Genomic DNA, 10,705 nt, shown 5'->3' on the forward strand with positions numbered 1-10,705 from the left:
TTTGAACACCTCACATAGACCAGAGCCTCACAGCGGCTCAGACGACTCTGGCTTTCATGCGGCAATACATATGTGTACAGATTCAATCGCACACACACACACACACGTGCACACATACACATTCGCATATGGGACTAGCCTACAGAATCACCAATCAGGACTCTCCCTCCCCCACTGTAACTGAACTTTGTGTCGCTCTCTGGCTGCGATTTCTTTCCAAGGGCACAGCCTGTGTGGCACTCCTTAGAACGCAAGAGGACACGGGTGACCTCCGGTGACCTCCGTAAGGTAGGATTAACCCGGAGTTCAGGTGTCTCTCATAAGAGGCAGGGCAGGGATGTAAGGCCGGCTTCTCTGATTTTTAAATCTTTTGTCCTTTCCTATACAGCGTTCATCAACTGTACAAAGGCAAAAGACCCTTGTGTGTGTGTGTGTGTGTGTCCATGAATTAAAGGAGAGTAGCTGAAGTACTGAGCTCCAGCTCCCCCCCACTCCAATGTGGAAGACAAGGATAGTCCTAATGTTGACCTCTGGCCTCTGTACTCACATTCCTGCATACACACACGTGCACGCATTTGCGCACACACACGCACACACACTCTCTCTCACACACACAGACACACACCCACCAGCCTCTCAAAGGGATATGGAAAGAATTTTTGAACAGTAGCCTTAAACACCTCAAGGAAATCAGGAAAAGCAGTCTTTTTCACTTCTTGCACCGGGACAAGCGGAGGTCAGAATGCTGAGCTACCACCTCAAAGCGCCATTCACAAAACAGAAGGGTGGAAGGGTGGAGATGGCAGCCAGAAGGCCGAGAAAGCATTCCCAGGCTGCGAGGTGGGGGATAATGTTTGTCTAGCGCTTTTGACTCTTCTTTCATATCTATGGTACGTTGTTTGTATACGACGTTAATACTGTGCTTTACGTTAAATTTCACATTGCCTTCCTATGCTGAAAGGAATATGGTTAAGTCCACAAAGCTGCCTTAAGTCTCCTACGCTGCCAGCCTCTTGTTTCTACCAACCAACCTTACACAACTCGGGGGTCGTCATTAAGTCTGCTGAGCTTTGCCCGTGGGCCCAGCACACAGCCAACCCTGTGGGGATGGGGAAACAGCAAGAAGTAAATCTCTCTCCCCACCAACCCCAGGTTCTAGGTCAACCGTGGCAGGTGTCCGGGCAGCAAGCTGGCAGCCGCCATCCCTTTACAGTTTCCTTGTTGCTTCTTTAGAGATGCGTCACGATTCTGTGCCTGGACTTTGTAGATTTTTATCTTGAGCGGCGCAAAGGTTGATCCCCTGAACCACCTCCCGGCAGCTGAACAATTATTCAGGGGTTGGCTCGAGTGTCTTATGGCCGCAGATGGGCTGCACAGTAACCTGGTTTTCCCTGGAAGGCAGCTTCCCTCAATGAGGCCAGAAGATGGCGGCTCACTGGCTGACACCCAGGCTGTGGCTCAGGTTGCCCGGCTTGCTGGCTAGCTCTGAGGAAGGACCGAGTGACAGACCCCAGCAATGCCTTCTGGACAGGTTGGCTTTGCACTTGGGCTTTATTTACTAAAATCAGCTTCTTTTCTGGTCCATTTAATGACTGTTAAGTTGTTGTTCCAGATTTTAAGGAAGAAAACCATAAACTAGTTGGTTTAACAACAGAAATTCATTTCTCACCATTCCAGAGGCTGGGAGTCCAAGATGAGGGAGCCAGCATGGTGTAGTTCTGTTGAGGGCTGGCTTCCTCTGGTCTCAGAAGAGCTCTAAGCTAACCCACCCTTGACTTTAGCTAGCCCTAAACATCTCCTGAGCCCTGCCTCCTGGTACCGTCATATCATGGGGGAGCATGTCAATGCGTTAATGTGGAGAAAGTATAAAAATCCAGGTAACAGCAGATACTTCTTTCCATTGCGGCTAAAAAATTATTCCATTTTTTCTTCTATGCCCACAGAGGTCAGCCAAGGGTCTCAGATCTGTGAGGTGCTAGGAGGGGCAGCTCTTAACTGCTGAGCCATCTCTTCAGGCCCTGCTCTAGGGTTAGTTCATCTAGGGCTAGGGACATAGCTGAATTGGTAGAACGCTTGCCTAGCATGCACAAAGCCATGGGTTTGCTCTTCCAAATTATTTATTGGATAAAACTGAGTGTAGTGGTCCATGGCTTGGCTACATAGCAAGCTGGAGGCTAGTCTAGGCTATATGAGTCCCTGTCTTAACCAAACAGAAAAATGAATAGATTGGCTTGGTATATATTTGATAGGGCTTTGGCAACCATTAAATTTTAGAAATACCAGTTGTAGGCATTGCCTCAAGTCCACAAGAGAAGGAACAAGGGCCGGGATGAGGCCTCTTTCCACTTGCTCTGCAACCTTGAAGACCTGTGTACTGCCTTGGCTAACACCTGCTGTGATTGGCTGATACACGTGCCATTCAAAGTAGTCTGAAAGGAGGGGAAAGCGGGGAAGGCAGGAGCCCGCAGAGCTAGAAGCCCACGTTCTGCTCTGAAGTGTATCCCAAAGGACCGAGTATAGGGCAGCAATGCAGATGCCTTACTGGGTCCAGAAGGTCTAGAAGTGACCCAGGGAGGGAACGCGGCAACATCTGACTGGAGGCAAGAACGTGGGATTCCTCCGTCGCTTCATTCCAGGGCTCACTGCCTCTACCAGGAAAGGCCACTTAGGGTACTCACAGGGCATTGGGACAAACTTACCCCACTGTCTTGAACAGCCAGAGAAAGGGACAGATGTTAGAAACAGCAGTTTTTTGAGGCCAGGGTATGGGAAAAGGGAGGTAAATAGGAGATTTTAGCAGGTGGCTTGCTGTTCTTCCAGAGATCGGGGCTTGATTCCCAGCACCCACGTTGGGTGGCTCAGAACTCCTGCTCCAATGCATCTAGTGACTTCTTCTGACCTCCTTGGGAACTTGCACACATATATCACACTAGCACATGTGCACGCACACATGCGCACAGACACAGGCACGCACGCACACACACCCCTTTAACAGATGCACACAAGCTCAGAGGGGAAGCCGTGCCCTAAATAGTGCCCAAAGGCTCCCCAGGAAAGGAGAGTTTGGAGTTGATGGAGCTGGAATTTGCAGGGCAGAGTGCAGAGAGGAAGGAACCCCGAGAGGTCAACAGAGGGGCTCCCTTGTGTTTTGTCTGAGCCTCAGTTGGTACATGACTGTTAAAGCTTCTTCTGGTTGGAACAGTCTTCAGAGATGACTCAGGCCTGGGATAATCTGGGCTGGTGGCAACTTCATAACAGCACGCAGATTCTTTGGAGATCTTTTCTTTCAACATGAGAAGTCTGGTCCTCCCTCCCAAGTGTGGCTGGATTTACTCACTCACGTGGCTGGATTTACTCACTCACGTGGCTGGATTTACTCACTCACGTAGTTCCCGGAAACAGACTGTGGAGGCAGGGAGGGTGGTGGTGTGGGTGACTTTAGCAACGAGGTTGTAAAAGGTATTCTGGCTTCCACCTTGCCTTCTCTTAGACCCACCACTCCAGGGGAAGCCACAGCTACGCCACCCAAGTCACCCTATGGGGAAGGTCCCTGGAAAGGAGATCTGAGCTCTTTACCAACAGACAGGAAGCAAGCAAGCTCTTTTGGAAGCAGGTCCTAGCCTCAATCGCCGTGATCCTTCCAGAGGTTACAATCTGATTTCCCAAGATTGCCCTGTGGCTGCTCCTTAGATCTTGGTGATGTCCACTGGCCAACACTGCTAGCTTTGAGGCAGCATCAGGGAGGGCTGCAGAATTCCCGACAAAGTGGATCATTGAGCAGGGGATCAGGAAGGAAGTTCCACAGCATTAGTGACAGATAGGTCCTAGCATGAGGAGCCAGACTTGAAATCATGCCTTAGAAGGATTCAACTCATCTCAAGTGTCTTTCCGACATCTCAGAGTAAAGCCCAAGAAACCTTAAAGGAATGTAACAGAACCTGGCCTCCAACAAAGCAAAATGTCCTTGCAAAAACAAACAAACAAACAAACAAACAAACAAAAAAACATGGGGTGTTTGAAGAAGCAGGAGCAGCGTTATTGCTGTCTGGAGAGAAATCACTCAGGAATTGTGTTTGCTGTGACCAAACAGCCAGCAGAAGCCGCTGAAAGGAGGGGGAGAAGTGTTCTTTGGCTTGGAGCTCGAAAAGGTCTTGCCCACCATGGTGGGAAAGGCATCCTTGGGGAGTCTGTGGCCATGGGAGCATGTGGAGGCAACTTATCATAGCTCCGCAGCTTCAGGAAAGAGTTTGTGGAACAGGAAATGGGTAGAATTACAACCCTCAAGTTAGTGTGCCCCCACTGTTCTATGTCCACCTGGTTAGGTTCTGTGTCCCAGAGGTCCCTCTTGTTGCCACCAGCTGGGAAGCTAGTTTTCAGACACACAAATCCATGGAGGCTCAAACCACATGAGCAGACACAGAATCATCAGAGATGGCAGAATGGTAGACAAGTATGCTAAGATCAATATATTTACTGTTTGTTTGTTTGCTTGCTTGTCAGGGTTTTTCTGTGTATACATGGTTGCCCAGGAACTCGTTCTGCAGACCAGGCTGGCTTTGAACTCAGGGACATGAACGTGACTGCCTCTGCCTCCCAAATGCTGGGATTAAAGGCCTGTGCTACCATGCCTACCATGCTTGGCTAAGATAATTATTCTTTAAAAAAATATGTATGAATGTTTTCCTGCACGGATGTACATATGCCATGTGCATGCCTGGTGCCCATAGAGGCCAGCCAGAAGAGGGTGTCAGATCCCCCAAAACTGGACTTACAGATAGTTGAGCCATCACGCTGAGAACCGAACCTGGATCCTCTGCCAGAGCAGCCAGTGCTCTCAACTCCCGAGCATCTCTCCAGCCCCTAAAATAACTCCTCTCAGACAGCAACTGTGCCACTGATGACACAAAATGTGAACACGTGGCGTAGCGAGTGTCCTTCAGGGAAACAAGAGTCCATGGGACGCAGGCGGTTTGGGGTAGATGAGAGAGGTATGTGGGAGCTGGTTCACGGGGCGCTAGATGTTGAGAATCTCCAGTCTGAAAACAGAGGACTAGGGAGGTCTGTGGGATCTTTCAGTTTTTGGGTAAGGGGAGGGAAACTTGGAGTTCAGGTGTTCAAAGGCAGCGGGCTGACAGAAGGAGATGGAAGAAGAAGAGAGAATGGATTCTACTTCCCTTTGTCTTTGTGTGTGTGCTGACTGGGTGTGTCAACTTGACCCAAGCTAGAGTCATTGGAGAGGAGGGAGCCTCACCTGAGAAAGTGCCTCCATAAGGTTGGGCTGTACACAGGCTTGTAAGGCATTTACTTAGCAATTGATGGGGGTGGGCCCAGCCCACTGTGGGTGGTGCCATCCCTGGGCTGGTGGTCCTGGGTTCTATAAGAAAGCAGGCTGAGCAAGCCAGTAAGCAGTACCCCTCCATGGCCTCTGCATCAGCTCCTGACTCCAGGTTCCTGCCCTGTTTGAGTTCCTGTCCTGACTTCCTTCAGTGATGGACTGTGATGTGGAAGAGTATGCCAAAGAAACGCCCCCTTCAGGTTGCTTTGGTCATGGTGTTTCGTGACAGCAATAGTGACAGACCTTCAGCTGAGGGATGCTGACTGCCCACATTGATGGAAAATCTTATTCAGCCCTTTGATTCACATACCATTCTTTCTCAGAAACACTAACCATGCACCCAGAAAGTAAAAGGAAAAAAGCCAAAGAAAGGGGGGCTTTACTAGCTATCTAGGTGGTTCTGAACTCAGGTAAGCTGGTTTTTAGGAATAATTAGTGCAAACTCAGCAAGACCCAGGGTTGTTTCTCCTAAGAGGGGAGATGATCTTCACTCTACCTTGGCCGTGAGCTCAATGCACGGTATGGTCACAGGGCAGAGGCCATCGAGACATCAGTACTGGGCCTGGCAGGCCCAGAGGAGTGACTGAGCTGGCCCCAGAGTTCTGCCTCAGTTATGACACCAACTTGTTTGGTGACTGTCTTGACCATGAGAGTGGGTCTGGCCATGAGCCTGTGGGTATCATGGAGAGAAGATCATTTGCTTAGTAGATGCCTACCTGGTTGGCACCATGTCGTCGTGTCAAGAGTGTGGTTATCTGCTGAGGTGTCCCAACTTGCTGTGAGCTACAGCTTGGGAAAATGAACAGTAGATCTGGTTTCTTAAATACTTGTCATTCATCCATCAGCAATATGTTTTTGACCATTGAGTGAGAGCTAAGGCTGGTCCAGAGGCAAGAATTTTACTTGACATCCATGACCAAACACAGTAACTCACATGACTGCTCCAACATGCTGAGTTGTGGCTGGTCATTCATGATGAATATCCAAGGAAATTGAGGTTAAGTCACACCTGCCTCATAGCTGAGCTGGACTTGGAACTCAGGCCCACAAGATTTTAGCTCCTAGACATCACATACACACCCAGGTTGCTTATTGCTCCTTAGAGCTGAAGGCAAACTATCATGCCCTCAAGGGAGACAGCAGCGTGCTTGCGAGCTTCAGATGAAAGATCAGTGACTTCCGTAGGCTGGCTGGGGTCGGTGTGCCAGGGTGTGGGAGGACCACAAATACAGCATGCCACTGAGTTGGCCTCTTTTCATCCTGGGTCAAAGCAAGGGCAAAAGACTCATGCCAGCAGGCCTAGCATGAAAAAGGAGACACGAAACTCCATTGACCTGGACACACTCAGGCTGAAGAAACTGGCGGGAAAGATCTAGGGTCAGCGTATGGACAAGTGCGTGCCGTGTGGTCTAATGTCTGTTAACTGCCATATGACTGCTCACTGGCCATGTGACTTCAGCCATGTCTTGGTGCCTTACTTTCCTCATGAAGGGTCTGGGTCAACCAGTGTTGTCTACCCCATAGGCCTTGTTGAAGAAGAAACATAACATACAATCTAGAAATGGTTCTGGTTCACAAATGTCTCTAAATGCTAGCCACCGCTGTCTGTACTCTATCACTATTGGTCACCTCTCTGCCTCTCTCTACAAGGGGAACCCCTTTTGCTTTTAACCTTTACTTTTTGAAGGATTGGCCTGTATCTGTTGTACTCAGTGATAGATTTCACGGAGCTATTTTCTTTAAGCATGTCAAATACTCTGACCACAGTCGCGCTTAACTTTAAACTCTTTAAAGTTTCTCTGAATCTCTGCCCTTGCTGATCTCCTTTCTGGGAAGCTAGCTGGTGTCTTAGCTGGGAAATGTGAGACACATCGCTCCAGGACTGCTGCCCCTCGCGTGTCTGCCTGACAAGGTCACAGGTGACTCAGGAACCGACTGGGGACTGTTTGATTTGTTCCTAGGAGCAGTGAGTAGCTTCCCAAGCAGATGCTGACTCCCGTCAGTCTTCCTCAGTTCCTTGGTACCTCTGTGCCTGTGCTGTGTTGTACCTTCTGCTCTAGCCTGGCTCATTGTGATTCTTTCAGGTGACCACAGTGGAAAGGTATGATGGCCCCTCTCTTGCTTTCTTTCAGGGAGAGAGGTATCTTACCTAGTAGCTATGACTGTCCCTGTCCCCCTGAGGCCAGCCCTGGTGCACCTCAGCGTCTCTGCAAAGGCTGTTGGCTATCCCCTGTTCTTAGCCCCTCCATCTGGCCTGGATTTGCCGAGATGACAGCCCACACAGGATTCCAAACTGGGTAGAGTCCTCTTGCTTGGAGACTAGGCTTCTAAAACACTTCATCAGCGGACAACCCTTGGGTCCATTGCGCCATTGAACACGTGATCATGACTTGAGACTGTGTGCCCCCTGAGGACAGGTACCCCGGTGTAACCTGGGCACCTACTGCACAGGCCAGTGTGCTGATTGGGGTTGGGGAAGTGAGGGAACGAGAGGCTGTGGGTCGTGGTTGCTCCTCCCAGAGATGGGACTAGGGAGCCTGGCTACAGTGTGGGTGTGTCCTACAGGTGCTGGCCCTGAGACTCTGTGTTGGCTGCAACGTTGTGTGCCTGGGTCCCTGGTGAGCCTGGGTGTTGCTTACTTCCTGGCATGTTGGGGATCAGATTGGAGTATCAGGGCTCCAAGTTGCCCATTGGCTGCCAAGGAGCAGTTTCTCCTGTATATCTCTGGCCATTTCTTTGTCCTCCAGGAGCACCGCCCTAATTAAGATGGCCCCGTGACCTTCTAAAGTCTTTCTGCCCCTGATGCTTTTGTTCCTGCCCTTTGCCATTCCCGGACTACCTTCCTCCTCCTCTGGCTTTGGAACCAGGGCCTTTTATAACCACTGCCTCCCCTGAAATTCTCCCAGGCAAGCCATAGTGCCACGGGCTGCATCCTGCCTCTGCTGGCCTTTCCCACCGCTCTGTTCTCTGTCCTCCCAGCCCCTGGTGAGGTGGTACCAGGTGGGGGGGTGGTGGTGGTGGTGGTGGTCTCCCACCTTACTTCAGAGGCCCTCAGTAAGGAAATCTCTGCGATGAAACTGCCTCATTGTGTTGCTGGATTTGTTGGGGTTTTAGCACCCCGACAAGCTAACCTCTGCGGCCTGTCTTCAACAGGCCAATTAGACAGGTAATAGAAGAGAGAAAGGAAATGTATTCAGCCTGGCTCCATTGAGAAGAGGAGGAGGGAGAGGAAGGAAGCTTCCTCCTGGGAGACTCGTGTCCTGTCTGCTGGACACCAGGGTCAGCTCTTGTCTTTTCCCACTGTGGGAGTTCTAGGGGAATCCTAGTTTCTTGAGATCCATTGTCTCAAAGAGGGCCAGCAGGGTCTCCTTTGGGTACTTTATGGCTGGGGGCCCTCTATTAAGGGCTAGCTTCAGACTCGGAGGAGCCTCCTATTCCCAGAAGCCCTAGACGTCGGTACTCTTTTCTTCTGGGACAGCACCCGGTGCCGACTGGAATTCTGGGATTTTGCAGAGCTGACCTCTCGAAGGAGAGGCCAGTCATCTGTCTGCCTATAGTGGTGTGGCTGCGGGGGTCTCATGTAGAGGGACACAGAGGGGGATGCTCCCCCCTCTGCCCACACCTGCCCGGGGATCCTGGGCCAGAGCTGTTAGCAGTGGAGCAGTCTGTAAGGAAAGCAGAGCCCAAAGACGTAAACAGTTATTATCACTGCTGGAAAGGGAGGAGGTGAGGAGGTGGGTTTCCAGTAAGAAAGGGCCTTTCATATTCTCATTGGCAGGGCAGGGACCAGTTCATGATGCCTATCTTCTCTGAGGGACCAGGGAGCCGCAGCTATGGGATGGAACAATGGAATTCCCTCTCCTCAGAGTACTGGGTTTCAGAATTGGAAGTCTAGTCAATAACAGTGCCCCAAATATAACAGGTCCCCTTTCCAGCCTCCAAATGAACCCGTTTCACCAACACCCCCACCCACTTCCTGGATTGTGAAACTGAGTCTGGAATCTAGGATGCTGTGTGGCTCTGTCTGGGTTTGACTACTTCCTCCTCTAGGCCGAGTCATTAGGTTATTTCCCCTCTTCCGATTTGGGCTGAACACTGCAGGTGCAGGGATTGGCTCAGGGGATCACCTCAGCTCCGGGCTGAGTCACCACAGAGCCTCCAGCTAGGTTGCTGACAACACAGCCTGGGGCCCCACCAAGGGGGCTCCAGAAATTGCCAGGGCTAGAGCACCTGGGCTTCCGAAGTTTTCTGACTTACTGAATGTTTCTGAAAAAAGTGACGTGTGTGTGTGTGTGTGTGTGTGTGTGTGTGTGTGTGTGTGTGTGTGTACGAATCAATCCTTAGGTTCATTTGTGGGGATGGGGTAAGAGCTCTTTGGGCTGAATTGTATGTCTTCAGAATATTCCCTTTAGATCTGAATAATTTTAAAAAATATATTTTTTAAGTGTCCCGTAAAGGGCAGAATGTAGGGCTTGCTTTCTGGAAAGCCTGGAGGGCGGGGGAGGGGTCAGGATGCCTTCATTTTGGGGCCCAGAGCCCCAGGAATTCATGGGCAGTGGTGACTGTCCCTGTGGCTGGTTAAGAATTGCCCCAAGTGCTGGTGCCCTTCCAGACACCTGGCTTGACAGCGCAGCCACTTTACCGTGCTGATCTCCAGGACGTCCTCACCCTGTCCTTGCCAATCTCCCAGTCCCCCCTCCTCTGCATCCAGAGCTCCTGAGTGGAGCCAGCTCAGCCTGGCTCAGTTCCCCTGTAGGTCTGACTGGACCTCACAAGTGAGCTATTGGATTGGGGCCACAGCTTGGTTGGTAGTGCACAATCCTTGACTTTGATCTCCAACACTCGACAAACCCAGTGCAGGGGTGTGCATCTGTGATTTCGGCAATCTGGAGGCTGAAGGATTAGAAAGAAGTTCAAGGTCATCCTTAGATGTGTGGAATTTGAGACCAATCTAGGATACACAAGCATCCCTCCCCCATATAAACTAGTCCCCCCCCCCCAGGTGGAGCAAAGCGCTGTCTCTCTGATCCCCACCTCCTTCCTGGTCTCCTGGAGTGCTGTGAGCAGACGCCCACTCCTGTCGTACAGCCCCATTAGACAGCGTTACACAGCTCCCTTCCGGGATAACATCTAAATGACACTCCGACTCTCTCTGTGGCCTACAAGACCTCAGATAGGTGTTCTTCAGCAGGCTTCTTTCCCTGTCACTGCAGTCATTTCCTAGAAAGCACCGCCTCTCTGGAGGTCTTTATATACATACATACATACATACATACATACATATAATTATATATGTGCACACGCATGTAACTGTATCTATATATATCTTGATGTTTATTAGCTGGGAATGTGGCTCAGTTGGTAGAGCAC

The sequence above is a fragment of the Microtus ochrogaster genome, unplaced genomic scaffold, assembly GCF_000317375.1.
Source record: "Microtus ochrogaster isolate Prairie Vole_2 unplaced genomic scaffold, MicOch1.0 UNK10, whole genome shotgun sequence".
In the NCBI taxonomy this organism is placed as follows: Eukaryota; Metazoa; Chordata; class Mammalia; order Rodentia; family Cricetidae; genus Microtus; species Microtus ochrogaster.